The sequence below is a fragment of the Mytilus trossulus genome, chromosome 10 (assembly GCF_036588685.1).
Source record: "Mytilus trossulus isolate FHL-02 chromosome 10, PNRI_Mtr1.1.1.hap1, whole genome shotgun sequence".
Taxonomy (NCBI): Eukaryota; Metazoa; Mollusca; class Bivalvia; order Mytilida; family Mytilidae; genus Mytilus; species Mytilus trossulus.
The window spans coordinates 61624478-61645023 of NC_086382.1; positions in this window are offsets into that span (position 1 = coordinate 61624478).

The following is a 20546-nucleotide window of genomic DNA, read 5'->3' on the forward strand; positions in this document are numbered from 1 at the left end:
CCAGTTCTGGGAATTCTGTCCATGAACCAATAAAAGTTCTAAACAACCATATTGATATTGTCATTAATTTGAAAACTACTATACTGGACTTGTCAGCACATAACTCTTGTAATGCTAGGACTATGAATACAATCTGATCTTAGTGGATAATAACATTTTATTCAATTTCTTCATGCTATGCATAATTTTATTTTCTATATCAATAAACCAAAGGGGTGAACATAATAATATGTCGACAGCATTATAAAAATGAAAAAAAAACAAATAAATAGATAGACAAACTTGTCAACAAATAATATACAAAAAAGAAGTATTGAGCAACACAAACCCCATTAATAGTCGGGCGGGGGGATGGGGATGAGAGAGGTCAGGTGCTCTGGAAAGTAAATCATACTGTGCTACCATTAACTGACAATTTTCCAAAGAAATTTAATGAATATATACATGACATTATATATAGTCTCATCCATTAATGCTTCAAAATATTCTCATTTTGTTTGTGTACTTTTAAGAGATAACTCAAATATGTAGAATATTTGTCTAGCAAGTATAATGAGATTTGAACTATAAAGCTTCTTTTTGTATAACATGTCTATTTAAACGTAACAAAACTTTGTTATACATGTATCTTATATTCAAGATACACTGATTCAAAGCTGCATTATTGTGTAGATGATATTTTAAATGCATCTTTTGAATTGTTTTTATTGGTATCCTCTTTTATGTTACTCATTCAGGTAAAGCTGGGACTATAACTAACAATAATCCTGTTAATATAATATCATAGTATGTTCCAGTGTAAAGTTGAATTTAGACTAGGTGCGCTACACTCCATAAGTGTCTGAATCGGGATGGTGTCAACATTTCTGTATTCTTTTCATTCATTGGCAATATTTCTCTTAATTGTTTTGCTCAATATTATCTATTCTCTAAATTAAAGCTCCCCACTATTTTCCATTTTCCATTTTATTTATTTTTTTACTTTAAGTCTATATTCTTACCCCCCCCCTTTATTCTGCATCATTTGTTTGACCATTATTCTCTTTTCTGTTAGTCCCTTTGAGACACTCCTGTATTCAAATTTATTGGTTTGATATTATAAATTGAACATCAAGACTACCTGGTTAAGGTTAATCCAGAAACATGCACGTGTCCCTTTGTACCAAAACGGTATTCTACATATAAGGCGTTACTTCTTTCAAATTTTCTGTAATGATTATGTTAAATGACTATCCCATTACATCATACACGTAGCAGCTCGTAAAACAGCTTCACCTTCAAAATTTTACATTAAATTGTTTAAATCATTGAATTGAATGATAGAGTTTTTCCGTTTAAAAATCACCAATCCCTTTTACAAGATGCCCAATCCCCAGGGGTGACTGTAGAACAGAACAATGGTCACTTAGGTCATCTTCCAATCGGCAGTAAAACTTAATCGATGACGACGATGGACATACATGAACCTTTGTTCGTATCTTTGTGCTCGTTCTAAATATACATGGGCTATTTGCCACTGGACATTAAGCAACCAACCATTAATCGAACAATTAAATCTAAAATTTCATTTTCACATAATATATTTATAGTAATTCTTTATATGTTCTCTCATCCAACACTAACGCTTTTGTCTTGCATAAGTTTTTACAGAAAATATGTAAAATGTATTTTTTTTTATCAGCATTGTCTTTTAATAACAACAATACGTTATCGCCTATTGCAATATCGCCAATATGTCAAAAAGTTGTAATATATTTGAAGTATGATAATTATATAGATACTCTCACATTGATACCTGTAGATATTAAATAGGACCAATACAATTCAATTGGTCCCAGTTTTTGACAACTTTCTGTTTTCTTGATGTGGGTAAAATAAATACAAGAAAATTTGACCTTCTTCTTTGTGTTGTTCAGAAATAAAGAAAGGGAAGAAAGTTGGTTCAAAAGTATTTATGGTTGTCAAATTTTATCATTTTGCAAATGAGTACTTAGTGTAACTGTTGGACCTTCCTTCCTAAAGCTCCCCTTAATTTAACTAGCTTCTGATCAGTAGACCCCATTGAAGTCATTTTGTATTTCTGTGAGAATTGAGGTGAGAATGTGTCATAAAGAAGACCGAAGAGCTGAAAACAGACAAAAGCACATAATAAGTCTTTAACACAGCGAGAAGGATGGCTTCAGTTGGCCCTTTTAAAACATTAAAGTATACTAGTTCAGTTAAAATGGTCGTGATACATGTAAAAAGGTACCATTATTATGTATGATTGTTCGATTTTCTGACAAATTATCCCACAATGCTGATCAATCAAGTGACATTCCGAAAGTAACAAGGCACAGCTATCCATGTAATGTACTATAGATAAGCATTCTTTCAAGGGACAATATAGGAAGTTGTTTATTAAATTCCGATGTTTTAAATGTTTATACAGATCCTTCAGTTATCGTGATAAACTGTATTGAATAAATGTTGAGCTTGAGATAATTGTCAAAATAAATCATTTTCTACCTAGTTGACATGCCATTGAATCCCGCGAAATGATGTAGACCTAAAAATTTGAATGGTGGATTCACATGCAGTTATTAGTAATATCTAGACCTGGGAACAGTATATCTAACAATATACATGTTCCTGGCTAAACCTAAAAAAATACACATTTTATCAATTACATTTATAATTTAGGTATATAAAATACTAAAATCGATTCTTACCTTTAAAAATTCCAATCAAAAACAACAATGCAACATACATCCTGTCAATCAAATCAATTTCATGAAGACTACAATAATTCTACCTTCGATTGTCACACCCTTTTTCATTTTCCGGTTTTTAACGAACAACGTACTCCTGGTTGAAACATGTCAAAAGTGTATCGCACACAGACATTTAAACAAACAAAATACCGTTATTTTAATTATTGAAATATGTATTGTATTTTAGTATCGCTGCATGGTTCAATGATAAATGCACAAAGTCATTCATTTAACTAAATCAGCTTAAGTGAATGGCACATAATATATATTCCTCGGTAAAGTTTAAATGTCCCAATACTATAGTTTTGCAAATATTCCGTAAACAAAAGCGATCACGACTGTCTTGGATCAATTAAGGTGAAAATGTTAACGTTAAATCCCTTTTGAAAAATGGACATTTAAATTAATCGAACCTGTAACATGGTCATCATATCAATATTTATCTACCTGAACAGGTGTTTGCTAGTTAATCTTCTTTACGAAAAAGGTAAAACAATTTCTATATATCAGCATTGTCCCCCAATAAAAAAAAGTCGGACATGGTTTTAACATTGTGCTTTTGTTACATGTAGTAACTTACATTTTAAAGAACACACACAGCACATGTATATAATTTATATGAGTTATATTCAACTTGAACTGATTTTAAATCAGGGGTACATTGAAATCAATAATTAATGATTGTCGTTTCCAAAATTGAGGCAATTCTCTATTGTATACATCATGTACCTGCAAACGTGGGATTAACCATCGCGTTCGCAGATTCAATATCGAGTTTGTGCTAGAGAAGTTCGCAGTTACTTTTCTCTTTTCTAGCAAGCAATGTTCAATAGCATTACATCCTTATTAACCAACATATTATAACAAGTTTAACAGTATTCAAAATACAAACAAAACATTTAAATGGACAGAAATTAAACTTGATATTGTAATCATATATTATTATGCGACAATAAACTTTAAACTGAGTGTCGTAGTTTATACTGTGAAAACCTTTCGATGAAATGACACCCCAAAATTTTCTTTTATATATTAATACTAACGGAACCCAACCTTTTTAACCGCCAAAGTATTTCACGTGCATATATTATCCATATAATATTATACCCCAATATAAGAACCCGTAACGTTCAACAACTCTCACTAACCAGTTTCGAATATATAAATAGTAGTATAACTACAAAATGTATAACACAGGGAAACCCCCAAGTCTCAACGAAAAGAAATTTAAAAATGAAAACGACATCAAAGCCTTTAAAGTAAAAGAAGAGGGACGAAAGATACCAAACGGACAGTCAAACTAATAAATCTAAAACAAACTGACAACGCCATGGCTAAAAATGAAAAAGACAAACAGAAAAACAATAGTACACATGACACAACATAGAAAACTAAAGAATAAACAACACGAACCCCACCAAAAACTAGGGGTGATCTCAGGTGCTCCGGAAGGGTAAGCAGATCCTGCTCCACATGCGGCACCCGTCGTGTTGCTTATGTGATTACAAATCCGGTAAATAGTCTAATTTGGTAGGTCAAATTCATGAAAGGGAAGGGGATTGTAGTTACGACGTAAGGAACATATCCGATATCATTTGTGAAACGGTTATTCCATAACGGTCAAACAACTCGTGATGGCGTCCGTAAAATTTACGAAGGGATGATTTCAACTTCACCATTTGGAACTCTTGGTTTAATAGCTTCCTTGTGAGCAGTAACCCTCTATAAAGAAAATCATGATAGGAAATGCAAGCACGGGAATATCGTATCAATTGGGAGATATATACCCCGTATGCAGGTGCTGCTGGAATGTTGCTACTTAGAAATGGAAAGTTCACAATTGGAAAGCTGAAATAATCTCTTTTGTCGTAAAGTTTTGTCTTCAACCGACCCTCATTGTCAATTTCTAGATGTAAGTCAAGATATGAAGCCGACTTAACTGGATCTGTAGTATCCTTTATCTCCAATTCGATGGGATAGATGCGATCCACATAGTCACCAAATTTTGAATTGTTTAGTGAAAGAACGTCATCTATATAGCGGAAAGTAGAATTAAAGGATATTGCTAACTTCTTATCTTTCTTCCTAAGAAGTTCCTGCATAAAGTCAGCCTCATAATAATAAAGAAACAAGTCAGCAAGTAGAGGGGCAAAGTTTGTTCCCATTGGGATGCCGGCAGTCTGTTGAAAAAATACGTCCTCCAAACGTAACAAATATGTTGTCAATCAAGAAATCAAGCATCTTGATAATATCGGTTCCAGAGAATTTTTTGTTTGAATCAGAGTGATTCTTTACAAAGTAGAATTTATTCCTCCCTAAGACAAGATACTTGTATCTACGTTGGCTATTCTTTTTTATGAAGCAAAGTAATACCAACTCTTTTAATTTGTCTTTTAGTTTGGAATGTGGAATACTTGTGTAAAGAGTAGAAAAGTCAAATGTTTTGATACTGTTACAAGATGAAAGAGAGTTAGATTGTATGTACTCTAAAAGATCTTTGGAATTTTTAAGTATCCATATCTGATTCACGCCACCTCTAGAATAGGCAGTTTCACAATAACTTTGAAGCCCGTCTTTGATTGCTGATAAAATAGATGTTAATAATTTATATTTAGAAAGGGGTTTCGTGGAGAACTTGGAAGACCCAGCAATATACCGTTGTTTGTAAGGACACTTATGTAGTTGAGGTATCCAATACAGCGATGGAAGATCCAGTTCTTCATCTTTGGTTGAAATACCAAAGGAACAAAGAACAGACCTATGATTATCCAGGATTTCCTCTTTGGTAAGTGTCGTGAGGGTATATGTTGAGTTTCCAAGTGAACTGTCTATACCTAATTCGTTTATCAAGCAATTAATGTAATGACTTTTACAGACAAAAACGATGTTATTTGGGGCTTTGTCTGCGAGCAACAACATATTTATCATGGAGGTCGGATAGGTGTTTAGCAACATTTGGGTCTTTGAAGATTGACGTAGCATGGACATTGATGGGCTCATTCAGTTTCTTAATTCTGATTTGTATTAACGACCTTACTGCTTTAATCCATTCGGATAGAGTGTCTACGTCTTCCTTCTCGCGCTTAGCCCATTGCCTGGCATAATCCTCGACTGAATCCATCAAAATTTTATAGTTGTATTTCCAATTGATGGATTTAGGCTCACGGTATTTCGGACCTTTTGATAACACGTTTCGTAGAGAAGTGTTATTAACAATGTTAAGGTCACCGGTAATAACGTGGCCCGCAGGATTATATGTGAATTGGGAACTAGCACAAGTGCAATCAGGAGGTTTAGACTTGAAGTCGTCAATATCGAGATCCTGCAAAACGCGTTTGTAGTTGAAAATTTTAGTTGCAATAGGTTTGGTATAGGTATAAGAAATTATTGGTACAGACTGGTCTTTGAAATAAGGAGGTATTTTCGATTGAACTTATTTATGATGAAGGATATTGCCTAGGTTGACGCCATCGAGACCTTTGTTGGCAAAGGAAAGATGTAGAAAAGATCTTTTCTCTTTTTCATCTTTTCCAATGCGAACTGGCTTGAACAGTCTGTGACTATCAATATCCGAAATTATAGCTTGTAGTTTGTATTGGTTTGAATGAGGGTTTGTAACAGTGGATTCCAAACATAAATTGAACAGAGAATGAAGTTTTGAAAGGGGTAATGAATAAAGTTTCGTGCGAATGTGATGAATACCTAACGGTTTTTGTATGCATGGCAGAAGTCATTAATAGAGACATCATGCAGAGAGGGTGATGCATAATGACGATGACCATGACTACGTCTACGTCGAGGAGTCGAGTTGAAAATACTCAACACATTCATCGAGTTACACGAAGGACTAGATAGAATACCTATACCATCAGTTTTGTCATTGCATCCATACGGTGTTGCAGTTCCCAATTGTCTAATCCAGTAGTCTTCTTTACAGTAATATTTTAACATCCCAAATCCATTTTTAGAGGGCTCTGACCAGATCACCCTACATTGAGTTTCTTGGTTCAGCATGTTCTGTATCATTTCGGCGGGAATGTCAAACACACAGTAAAACTTGGAAATATTTCTGCCGTATACTATTACAGCTGTACAGTTGCTAAACAGCTTTATATATGTACAATTGATATACAGCTTTACAGCTGTACAGTTGATATACAGCTTTATAGATGTACAGTATATATACAGCTTTACATATATATTCATTTGTACATTTAATATGCATCTTAAGAACACATACATCAAGATTACTTAAATACTTGTACTAAAGTACCTCTAGACAATGCAGAAAAGTAAACGCATAATAATGCGCACATTAAAATTAAGTTCAAGAGAAGTCCGAGTCAGAAGGTGTAGCCAAAGAAAATAAACATAATGACAATAATATATAAATAACAACAAACTACTAGCAATTGACTGACATGCCAGTTACCAGACTTCAATGAAACTGATTGACAGATGATGTCTTCATCATGTGAATCTCAGGCACAATCCTTCCCGTTAGGGGTTAAGTATCATACCATCATAACATATATGAGAATAACATAACCTGTGTCATGCCAATAACTGGTTTTTAAATAAACGTGTTTAGTTCCGATGCACAGACCCTATAAGTGAATCAATATTAACGCCAAAATATGCAATATTTAATGACCTGACAACAGTATCGTAACTATATCCCTTCTTAATAAGTCTATTTACAGGTTTTGCTAGCTTCTGAGGTGAATACGTTACTGGCATTTTTGTACTTTATAAAGAATATTTCTATAAAAAAATTTGATGTGAAATACCTGAACGTATAAGAAGTCTACATATATATTTCTAACGACAAAATATTTTCATATTATTAACTTATGTTCTAAAACTTCTTTCTTTTAAATAAGTATTCTGAATACTTATTTAAAAGAAAGTAATGAATAATTCATTTAAGAAATGAATTTATAACAAGCGATTAGGAATGTTATTTTACACTTGATAATGACCGCGTTTTTATAGACCGATTACTAGTCAAACACAGAACTTACGTAAGTAGAAATCTCTGTGGCAAAAATTCATCGGAATGCCCTCACAGTCATCGCGATGTAAAAACCAAAGATGTTGACTGTATATGAAAAAAAAATTAGCCCAAAATAAAGTTTACGATTTTCGAAGCCTATCATTTAAATCGTGTAATGTAAAAATTTGTATTTCATAATAACAAGGTTCCACATATTCCAGTTTTAATTAAATAAAGCAAGCATAGCATCTATCTTTAATAGGCAAGGGTTACGATCCAAAGGATGGGACAGGATCATCAGAGGAGGGGCTGTATCGTTAGAGGAGGGGACCGGAACGTAACTTGGCTAACGAAGATCGGTTATAATACGTCAATTGGACAACAACCTAACGTTACAAATATCCAAAGAATATATATAGGGAACAAATAATTAATATAATAAGATGGGGTATATTTGCTAAAGAAATTACTCTTCACAAGAGACCAATCAGTTGACACAGAAATTAACAACAATAGGTAACTGTACGACCTTCAGTTGTGCGTATAGCCGATACCGCATATTCTGCCTCGAAATGACAAATGAAAAACATTTCTAACCTGAAAACTGACGGCCTTATTTATGTACTTATAAAAAAAAAATGAAAGAAAAACAAACATGTAATTCAGAAATAAAATTAACAAATCATACAGAATGTGGCGGAGTTAAACATGTTAGCGGAATACGAGCTCTCCTCTAACATGGAACAGTTGTGTAACAGAACAACATAAGCACGAGCTATAAAAATCAGTTTAAAAAGGCTTAACTCAACAGATGGAGAAATAAAAAAACATTCAACCAAAACAAACACACAGTAGACGTGGCCGGGTACTTGTTCACCCCACCAACAAAAGACATTATATACAAATCTGAGATTACTCGCAGTCACTAACATCTAGTTCACAGGCAAAAACAACTAATGAAAATCATACATCTAAGATTAAATTATCAATCAATTTTGCATAAAAAAAATCTATGTGTTTAGTTAAAGACGTCATCAAAAGTCAGAAAAACATGAACTTGTGCAATTCCAAGTTACAGGTATTGACAGATTGTAGAAACACGAATGTGTTGATGCATTCTTCAATATTCATAGTCTAAACAAGTTGTTAATGAATTAAACAGAAAGTTAAAATTGTCATTTACAACAAACCATTATTATCAGAAACAAACTTTCAGATGTGAAACAAGCCTTTTTCAATTACACTATTAAGAATTGTTCGACTTTTATTAACCCTATTTGGCAATTCTGGTTTATTCTCTTATTTAAAGTGAAGAACAGTTTCTAAAGTTTTACAATATATACAATGTACATGTTTTCCAAATCTGATGTAAACTTCATTTCAAATTGTTTCGTTTCCCTTTGGGGCATGATACGATTTCTTATTATTGTTGTCGTTTGTCTGGGACTAATAATGTCATGAAATCAAACCCGTATGTCTTTGCCAATATTTCTCATTTGATTTGTTAATATTTAGACCACTATATAAACTGTGCCAAACATACTTCCTTTATAGTACAATATATATATTTTAAGACATTATCTATAAATATATATATTCAGTTTGAATGCATTTCCATAAAACGTTTGATTGTTTTATATTTTATTTAACCAGGCGACAAGTCACGATACAGTGTGCATATAAGTGAAAGAATTGTTTTACTTGACATTTTCGTTCTAACACCTCGTATAAAATATACATTGTAATTCTTAATAATTGTAATTTGTAACAATGCGTTTTAATCTTCTGTTTTTAATTGTCGCTACAATTTCAATTTGCTTTATTAAATTAAGTTCGGAGACATATGAGGCTTGGTATCCAGAAAATGTGGGTAGAACAGACTTGCTCTGTCCGTCCAGTTGCAACATCAGTGAAACATCACTAGGAACCTCTGACAGTGGAGAAGCTAGAGATCAGTGTTGTGTGTGTAATGCAGTGCCTTCCTGGCAGCTTTATGGAGATATTTCTTTTCTTAGGGTGGAATACGTGAGAAGGGATGGCACTGCGCATCTTCTTGGAGATAGGGAAAACAAAACAAAGCTCGTTCATCACAACGGATTTATAACTTCGTTCCCTACAAATATATGTGAATTTCCTAACCTCGTTTTCGTTTCCTTACAAAACAATAAAATCTCGACAATTGGAAATATTTCGTGCATGATATCGCTTGACACGTTAGATCTGAGCTACAACTCAATACATCTCATCAACAATAAAACTTTCACTGGGTTATCGTATCTTCGAATTTTAAATTTAAATAATAACTATATTGCGACTTTAGAGCCGTTTGCTTTAATTGGAACGACACTGGAAATTTTTCGAGCAGATTTTTCTTCGAACAACCTGACCCAAATTGACATATCTAACTTAATTTCAGAAAAATATATTTGTAAGTATGACTTTTCAAAAAATAATATTACAAAATCGGTCAACGATGCGAATTTCTCATTAAATGGGTATAAAACTTACAAATGTGGATTTATTGATTTGAATAATAACAATTTTGAAAGTTTCGTTGACTTCAATGATCTTGGTATTGATGACATTACAAAATTGGGTTCAATTTTGAAGTGTGGATTTTCTATGCAAGCTATGAAATGGGACTGCGACTGTAAAATGGAACCATTTTTGGAACTATTTGATGACGTGTTATCAAGAATATGGCGCGATTTTTTTAACCTCACTTGTTGGAATCCACCAGAATACCGTAATATGTCGATGCCTGGTTTTGCGAAAAACGATAATCTCCACCTTTTAATTTGTAATATGTCGGAAGGTGAAGAAGGAAAATGTCCAAGATACTGTCATTGTTATGCTCAACCAAAGCTGAACAGGACTGTTGTTAACTGTACAGGTGTAGGATTAACAAAGTTACCTTTATATATGCCTGATAAGGAAAATCTTACAATTCTAATGGCTAATAACAGAATTGAAATGTTTGAATCAAGAAACTATTTCAATAGAACCCGTGTAATAGATATATCCGACAATATCATCAGAATATTTGCAGAAGATGCAGTATCAATGTTGAAAACTGACATTGTCTTAACTATGAATAACAATAGCTTCAAAAAAATACCGAGAGAATTTCAAAAATTTGATCCTTGCAGTAAAGTAAGAATGGGACAAGTTATCCTTGATTGCGATTGTAAGGATATTTGGATAGGCGACTGGGCGGAAAACAGAAATGTAAAACAATGTAACAATTTGACAGAGATTATTTGCAATACGAGGAATGGTCATATTTCTTGGATCCATTTGACCTGGAACGATATTTGTGGTTTTGAAAATTATGACCTTTTTAGAATTTTTTCTATCTTGTTTTCAATTGCACTTTTGGTAGCTGTGATTTCTTCAAGTGTCTTTTACACGTTTCGATTCGAACTATCGTTGATATTCAGAAAGGTTAGATCACGTGATCAGTGTCGTGTGAAACCATGGCTGCAGTACGACGTACTTTTCTCTTTTAATGAAGAAAACGATAAAGTAAGAAAATGGGTTATTAATATTCTAGAACCACAATTACAACTGGCCGGATATAAATCATTTTTGTCTTTAAGAGACACAATTCCAGGTACATTAAAAACAGATGAAATGATCTATAACATTAATCGAAGTAAGAATTATTTAGTTATTCTTTGTGATGACTACCTTGATGCTCAAGAGAAAGAAATGGAATGGAAATATATATGGCATAGTTTTCACAAGAACCTTGACCGAAATATAGTTCTTGTTAATTTTGACCAGCTAGAGGCTTCTGATATTGTTAATTCAAGACTAAAGGCATTTCTGAGGCTAACATTAGACATTGATTTTGCTAACAGGAATAATACCTTTCTTGAGGATATCCAGGATAAGTTAGGTCCGCCTATGCGTTATGGCCGTGTGTTGAGAAATGCTAAAACAAAGTATGTGACGAAAACAGAACATGTGGAATTAAATATATGAAAGAGTTTAAATTGGAAATTATGTTTTGTTTTATCGTTATAAGGAACATATTATATATACATGTATTATCATGTAAATTGTTTTCAAATAATTTACAGTCGGGGACTAATGATATTTCGGTTTCAAAAGAAAATTACAATTATAATGTTTTTTTTATAAATAATCATACTGCAGACTTGTCAATTCCTGGTGATGGATAGAAAGAAAATATAACTTTTGTATGAAAATGTTAGGATATCAAATGTTTTTATTGTGTTGCAATATTATTAAGGTTAACACTCTTAATATGCTATGGAGTGTGACAGTCAAAACTTGTTATGTTTAAAATCAAATGCTAAAAAAGATAGCGACCATGTTCCTTTTTAATAAAATTATATAGGTAAAAGATAACTATTCAAAAGAAGAAACAAACAGAAGTTCGTTCATCTGTCATATTTACAGTTAAAAATTGAGAATGGAAATTAGGAATGTGTCAAAGCGACAACAACCCGAACATAAAACAGACAACAGCCGAAGGCTTTCAACCTTGGTCTACAGATAACTTTCATCAACAAGAAATCTGGTGTAAATTTTCAGTTTACATACTTTGCAAATATATTCAGCTATGTAAAATCAGACAGGCTTTACATAATAATCTTTCAGTAAGGTATTATTCAATAAGGGAGTGTACGAGCGTGAATGTGATTTAGTGTTTTCTATTTCTTGTATAGAAAAGTTGCATTTGTAAACTTATAGATTCGCGTACACGTAAAATCTTGCTAAGAAAAGAAGATAAAGTTCATTTTCCTTTTGATTGTAAGAAATAATAGTATCAACAATCCTTGTTATTGTGAATTAATATTGAAACAATTGAGGAATAACCTACATATTGACGTTTTTACTTGTTTTGTTGTGTTACAGTCTTTAATCAGCCATTATTATATCTCTTGTTATTCATACTTAACCATCTGTAGATTTTGTATATTATTACTTTGATATAAGCTTCACATTAAAAGTCAGTATAAATTAAAATATAGAATCTCTTTTATTAGCCATTAATGTTGTTTGTTTGGGAGATACGGTGGTGGGTCTCTCCTTGCATATTATTATCATTTCACTGTTTAACTATTATGAGTTGTGATAAAATTATATTTAGAATTAACACTTAGCAGACATCGGAACAACAATTACAGATATTTAGCCGGTATATTTTCTGCATGCAAATAGAGGCGACAGTAGCTCGTTTACCGATGTTACCGATATATTTTCTGTATGTAAATTGAGGCGACAGTAGCTCGTTTACCGATGTTACCGATATATTTTCTGTATGTAAATTGAGGCGACAGTAGCTCGTTAACAAATGTTACCGATATATTGTCTGCATGTAAATTAAGGCGACAGTAGCTCGTTTACCGATGTAACCTATATATTTTCAGTATGTAAATTGAGGCGACAGTAGCTCGTTTACAAATGTTACCGATATATTGTCTGCATGTAAATTGAGGCGACAGTAGCTCGTTTACCAATGTTACCGATATATTTTCTGTATGTAAATTGAGGCAACAGTAGCTCGGTTACCGATGTTACCGATATATTTTCTTTATGTAATTTGCGGCGACAGTAGCTCGTTTACAAATGTTACTGATATATTGTCTGCATGTAAATTGAGGCGACAGTAGCTCGTTTACCAATGCTACCGATATTTTTTTTGTATGTAAATAAAAGCAACAGTAGCTCGTTTACTGATGTTACCAATATAGTTTCTGTATGTAAATTGAGGCGACAGTAGTTCGTTTACATATGTTACCGCTATACTGTCTGTATGTAAATTGAGGAGACAGTAGCTCGTTTTACGATGTTACCGATATATTTTTGTATGAAAATTAAGACAATGCTCGTTTACCGATGTCCAACTTTTGTCATTCGGTGTTGGAATAAAGATAACTATCAAAAACTGAGGAATTCGAATGAACTTCAACAAGAGCAAGACTTGGTGCCTCGACAGAGTAAGTGTCTCATTGCTATCGTTGCATCATCAGCAATGCAGACGAATTGACAGTCAAGATGTCATAATAACAGGATACACTTGGTTGGAATACAGAGCAGACGACCATACTGGTTCTTATGATCTAAGTCCACGAAAACATGTAGAGTTAGATCTGCTTTCCCTTCCGGAGCACCTGAGACCATCCCAGGTTTTTGGTGGGGTTCGTGTTGCTTAGTCTTTAGTTTTTAGTGTTGTGTCTTTTGAATTATTATTTGTCTGTTAGTTTTTTTTTTATTCGTTTGGCCATGGCGTTGTCAGTTTATTTTCGATCTATGAGTTTGATTCTCACTCTGGTATCTTTCGCCCCTCTTTTACGGTACATAGTATCAATTAACCATATTTTGATGGTGACCGATCGAAAAAAATACGATGTGTAGATTTCAGTTATTCTTCCTTATAGCTCTATGAGGGAAGCTATTGTGTAGGAGCGCACCACTGTTAATGCAGTCCGTTTAGTGTGAATATGCAAGCGCTTAAAGTATAAACAGATATACGTAAACACCATACCATGGTCAAAGGGTAAGCTTCTGCTCAGAAATTGGAAGTTAACGATGAGGAAGTCGAATCCACACGTTTGTGATAGATTCTAGTTTGGAAGTCTTCCATCTGTGCCAATTTCAAGGAAAATATAAAGATATGTAGCAAACCTCCTACGTTTGTTAATGCCGTTAATCTTAAGTTCACTTGGATATACGAGATGTATTCTAAAAGCACTCGTTCAAGTATTATTATTAAGTAAAAACTAAAATCACAAAAGTACTGAACTCCAAGGAAAATTCAAAACGGAAAGTCCCTTATCAAATGGCAAAATCAAGGGATGAAACACATCAAACGAATGGTCAACAACTGTCATATTCCTGCCTTAGTATAGGCATTTCCAAATGAAGAATTCAAAATTGTGGATTGAACCTGGTTTTATAGCGCTAAACCTCTCAGTTTTATGACAGTCACATGCAATTCTGTTATTTTTACAACGTCCCTGTAGTATTTATGTTATGCCACCACCACATTGTTTGATGCTTTGCCAGTCAGCATTTCATATATTTGATACCAGAAGATAACCCATATAACAGCTTGAAAGTGTAAAATGTTATAAGTACCTAGAAATTACTTTTGTATCTAGTGGTAAATTTACACAGTGTAAAGATGATCTTTACAAGAAATCTTTGAAAGCTTGTTTTGGATTACAACTGTTACTGTTAATAATGCCTAGCATCATCAAATCCTAGTGTCACAACTTTAATGCACCTTTTTTACCATACAATTAAACCTATTTTAATTTATGGCAGGGGAATATGAGGAATGTTTTAATCACTTCAGTTGCATGTAAGAAGAATATTTTAGAAAAGCTTTATTCAAAAGACATATCTTAAAAGTCACACACAACATTCATGAAGTATATTCTTGGGGTTATCAGAAAAGCAAGTAATTTTGCTGTTATATCTAAATTAGGAAGATTTCCTGTATATTTTTCAATTTAATTAGCAATGTTAAAATATGCTCATAGGTTAGAGAACACAAAGGATGGTTTATTATATGATGCATATATTTTCAATAAAAGGTTACATGCAAACAATATCACTACATTGTTTTCTAGTATTGACTATTTAATGACTTACGAAACTTAAATGTAAGTGTTGGCCGTTTATATACTATAGTTAATAATAAATTATGTACAAGTTTTCGTAATGATTGGAAGAATTTATAGAAAATACTGTTGAATCAGGTAGAGGTAAATTCTTGAACTATTTTTCAACTAAACATTTATTTTGGTACATAAAAATATCTACAATTAAAAGAGTTTAAATATAAGACAAACACTATTGTTGCGTATTTTATTTCACGAACATCCAGTCGGAGCCCAAGATATCCGTCGGGAGATCCTTCAGGAGATCCGTCCATGAACCGACGAGGATTGGTATATAAAGGCCGGGGATACCGTTACGTGAGAGCCAGAGAGCGAACATTTGTAGAGAAAGGATTACATCTAGTGCTATAAAGAGTGACGATTCGCAATGATACTATTTGGATTATTTAAGTGAATATACGAGTTTGATGGATACAGTAGTTTAGTAGAAGATATGTGCGGGTTAAAACATTACTGACAATCATTTGATGTATATTTTGATTTATGTGATTTTAGTAATAGAAAATATCAACTATTTATTTTGTTTGACTCTATTCTGCCTTGCTTATAAAGGTTCACGTTACAAACTGGTGGCAGCGGTGGCATCGATGATTCCGGAAGATGAAATAATACAGTACCTTCAGTGCAAGATTTATTATGTTTAAATTGTGATGGGAGATTCAAACGGAGACTATACGAAATATGGATTTCACTTGTGTTGATAGGGATAATAATAATCAATATACTCGACCTGGAATTTTTACTCCTACAAATGCGGGTTGGAATATTAATCCGCCCTACAGTCAGACGACACCGATGTTTGTTTCACAGGATCAGGATCAGACGACTCCGCCTAGTAAAATACCTTCTGTGTCGAATCAATATTCGTATCCGGTTATGACCAGTACACCAGTGACCGAGCAGCTTAATCATTTGAGCGGCAATAGCGGTAATCTAGCAGGTGAAAATGATTCAAATGGATGGAAAGGATTTTTCCTTAAATGGATTTTGGGAATTGTGTTCATTAGTGTATTGATAAGTGGTGCGGTAAATATGTATCCGTGGCACGAGTTCGTGTGCTGGTTAAAATTAAAAGACGTAAGAATACATTGTATGAACAATGTACAGTGCAGCCGATGGATAGAATTAATTTTACTCCTCCAGAAAGGACTTATCAGGAAAAAGATCAGAAATTGTCATTCGAGCCAGAAGAACATTTTTGAAGTGAAAATTCAGCTAGACAGTTGGAAATGCATGCGAAAGGAATCTTTGATGGGACTACCCAAGATGTTTGGTCCGACTTTTTGCGGTATTATGAGAACATTGCTACACTGAACGGCTGGTCAGATGAAAGAAAACGCATGGTTTTTCTTACTACATTGAGAGGTCAAGCAGAAGCTTGTGTGCATGGATTACCCACAAGTGATATTATTAACTGGAACTCTCTTTTACAGGAAATGGAATTTCGCTTTGGGCACTCTTATATTAAGGAATCGTATCTAGTAGAAGCAAAGTTGAGAAAACGTAAATCTAGAGAGACTTTAAGAGACCTAAGACAATCCATTGAAGACCTGTACAGACGCGCTTATCCTGCTAGTCCAGACACAGTTCAGGAAAATAGTATAACGACTTTCCTTGACGCCTGTGGTGAATCATAGGGGTTTAGACTATCAGTTAGACGTTCTCGACCCAAAACTTTACAAGATGCTGTGACGAGTGCCATGGAGGAATAATGTATCAGGCTTAGTAAAAGGCACACAAATTCGATGAGAAAGTCTGTGTATTCCGTTCAAACAAATAAAAAGGATCAATATTCAAGGAAAAAGAACGATAATTCACAAAGAGGACGACGCGTCCCAAATACCGCGAATTACCGTAAAGTGAAAGTGGAAGATATCACTTGTTATAATTGTGGAGAAATTGAACATTACAGAAGTCAGTGTGGTCGACTTCTAAGGGAAAATATTGTTCCGCCTGTGAAAACGGACGGAGACAGGGCAGTATCGCAGTTAAACGGAGCACGGTCGACCAGAAGGCCATGTTCCGACCGCAGCTCATATGAGGCCTAGCACACATGTGAATAGTGATATTTCCAGAAAGGAAATTATGTCTAGAGGGGATATATGTGAATGTGCGGGATATTCACTAGACGATTCTAAAAGGAATATTTTAAAAGCCATTCGCGAATCCCATGACAGCCAACCTGAACAGGAAAATCCGAATAGTGAATATTTAAAAACGAACGACAGGCAAGATAATGTAGCCGTGATAGCTAGTGTGAATGGAAGTTTAAGGATGATGATAGATGGAATGATTGAAGGATCCGCTATTACATGGAAAGTTGATACCGGATAAAGGAGAACATTTATCCCAGAACAGAGCTACTATAGTATCATGCCGGAGTGTAGACCTGTGCTGAGCCGAGTAGATACACAATTTGAAACTGCAGATGGAAGTACACTTAATATTTTAGGCACGGCTGTAATGAACATAAGTTTTGGTGAATTTTGTGCTGCATTTCTAATTTATGTTGGAGGTGTTATAATTAATTTATTAGGTGAAGATTTTATTTCTAAATATCGATGTCAATGGAATTTCGACTCGGGATCATTAGAAATTTACGGATTTACAACTCCGCTTGAGCAAGACAGTGTCAATGTGCGATCTAGTCGTGTTATAGCAATGGAAACCATAGACATTCCTGCGAGACATGAAATGATTGTAAAAGCTAAGCTCACTAGAGAAGTTTATGCTGAAAACAATTCAGAAGTGTTTGGAATGTTGTGCCCTGATAGTAATTTCATGAGGAAGTATGGATTGGCTATTGTAAGAGTTTTAGTGAATGCATCGCGTTCGCATATTTATTCGAGATTCAAAACCCTTGTGATACCGATATTATTCTTTACAAAGGCACTCATATTGGATTGTTCGTTCCAGCTCAGAAAATTGTGAGTGACATTGGATTGGTGGAGGAAGAGACCGTTTGTAATGTTCGTGAAATGGACACGGATCCACAAGAAATTCCACAGTATATGGCGGAAATGTATAGTAATGGAACAGAAAACCTCACAGAGGGTGAAGGTGAGTGCTTTAAGGCAACCCTGCTGAAGTACAGAGGTATTTTCTATGATCCAGCAGGAGAACCAGGAAAGACAACAATTGGTATGCACATTATCAAATTGAAAGAAGAAATTCCAGTAAAGAAACGCCCAAGACGAGTACCTCTTTATAAATGTCAGGTAATTGAAGATGAAATCAAGAAATTAGAGGATAAGAAACTTATTGAAAATTCTTATAGCCCGTGGTCTGCAGGCCTAGTTTTAGTGCAAGAGAAAGATCTTTCATGGCGGCTGTGTGTTGATTACAGAAAATTGAACGATAAGACGATAAAAGATGCCTATCCGATCCCTAGAATAGAGGATAACATAGACGCACTCAGTGGAGCAAAGTGGATGTCAGTTTTGGACCTGAGTATGGATTATCATCAGGTTCCGATGAATCCAGCAGATAAGGAAAAGACTGCATTTTCGACACCCAGAGGTGGGTTATACCAATATGTTACGATGCCATTTGGATTGTGCAACGCAGGAGTTACGTTTCAAAGGATTATTGAGACAGCAATGCGGGGATTGCAGTGGCATGTTCTAGTTTTGTACCTAGATGATATTATAGTGTTTAGTGAAACATTTGATGAACATTTGGTTAATTTGCAGAAAGTCTTTCAGAGGTTTTCAGATGCTGGATTAAAGCTAAAGGCTGCAAAGTGTAGTTTTTTTTAAACACGAGGTAGAGGATCTCGGACATATTGTGTCAAACGAGGGGGTGCGGACGGATCCTTCTAAATTACCGGCAATAGCCAAAATGGCGTCTCCAAAAAACGTTTCCGAATTAAGATCTTTCATTGGACTAGTTTCTTATTACAGAAGATTTATCATGGATTTTTCGAAAATTGCTAAGTGTCTTTTTGACTTATTGCAGTTAAAAGCTCACTGGGAGTGGACAAGTGGTTGTGAACAGACTTTCCGGTAACTTAAAGAAAAGCTTTCAAGGACACCTGTATTTGCATATCCAGAAATCGACGGAGAAGAGTTTATATTAGATGCAGATGCGAGTCATTCTGGAATTGGACCAGTTCTGTCTCAAATTTATCGAAGGTTATTATATAGATCGATGTGATTGATCACCTGTGTAGGATTTTATATTATATTCGTTAATGTGTGTTTCTGGAATAGGAATTCCACAGTCCTGGAAAGGGGTATTGTTGCGTATTTTATTTCACGAACATCCAGTCGGAGCCCAGGAGATCCGTCCATGGATCCGACGAGGATTGGTATATAAAGGCCGGGAATACCGTTACGCGAGAGCCAGAGAGCGAACATTTGTAGAGAAAGGATTACACCTAGTGCTATAAGAGTGACGATTCGCAATGATATTATTTGGATTATTTAAGTGAATATACGAGTTTGATGGATACAGTAGTTTAGTAGAAGATATGTGCGGGTTAAAACATTACTGACAATCATTTGATGTATATTTTGATTTATGTGATTTTAGTAATAGAAAATATCAACTATTTTTTTTTGTTTGACTCTATTCTGCCTTGCCCATAAAGGTTCACGTTACACTATGTAAGATAAAAATTAGTGCACACACCCTAAAAGTAGAGACGGACAGATATGCAGAAACCTTTATAGAACAAAGATTATGTTAGAAATGCACCTTATATAAAGTTGAATACGAAGAACATTTTATTTGTCAGTGTCCCCTTTACAACTATTTAAGAAAATAATTTTATGTTAATATTTTAATAGGTTGTAAACATTTTGAAAAGTTAAGCACAAGTGCAAAATTTAATTGGCTTTTTATTCAAGAAAACCTAGAGTTATTGAAACGTATTGCAATCTATATTATTAAATGATTTGAACTGAGAAAACTATCAATATAGTACAAATATTGATTTATTTAAGACGTTGAGAATATTTGCCTGTTAATAATAGATATAAATTGTTATAAAATTGAGAATGGAAATGAGGAATGTGTCAAAGAGACAACAACTCGACCAAATAAAAAAAACCAACAGCAGAAGGTCACCAACAGGTCTTCAATGTAGCGAGAAATTCCCGCACCCGGAGGCGTCCTACAGCTGGCCCCTAAACA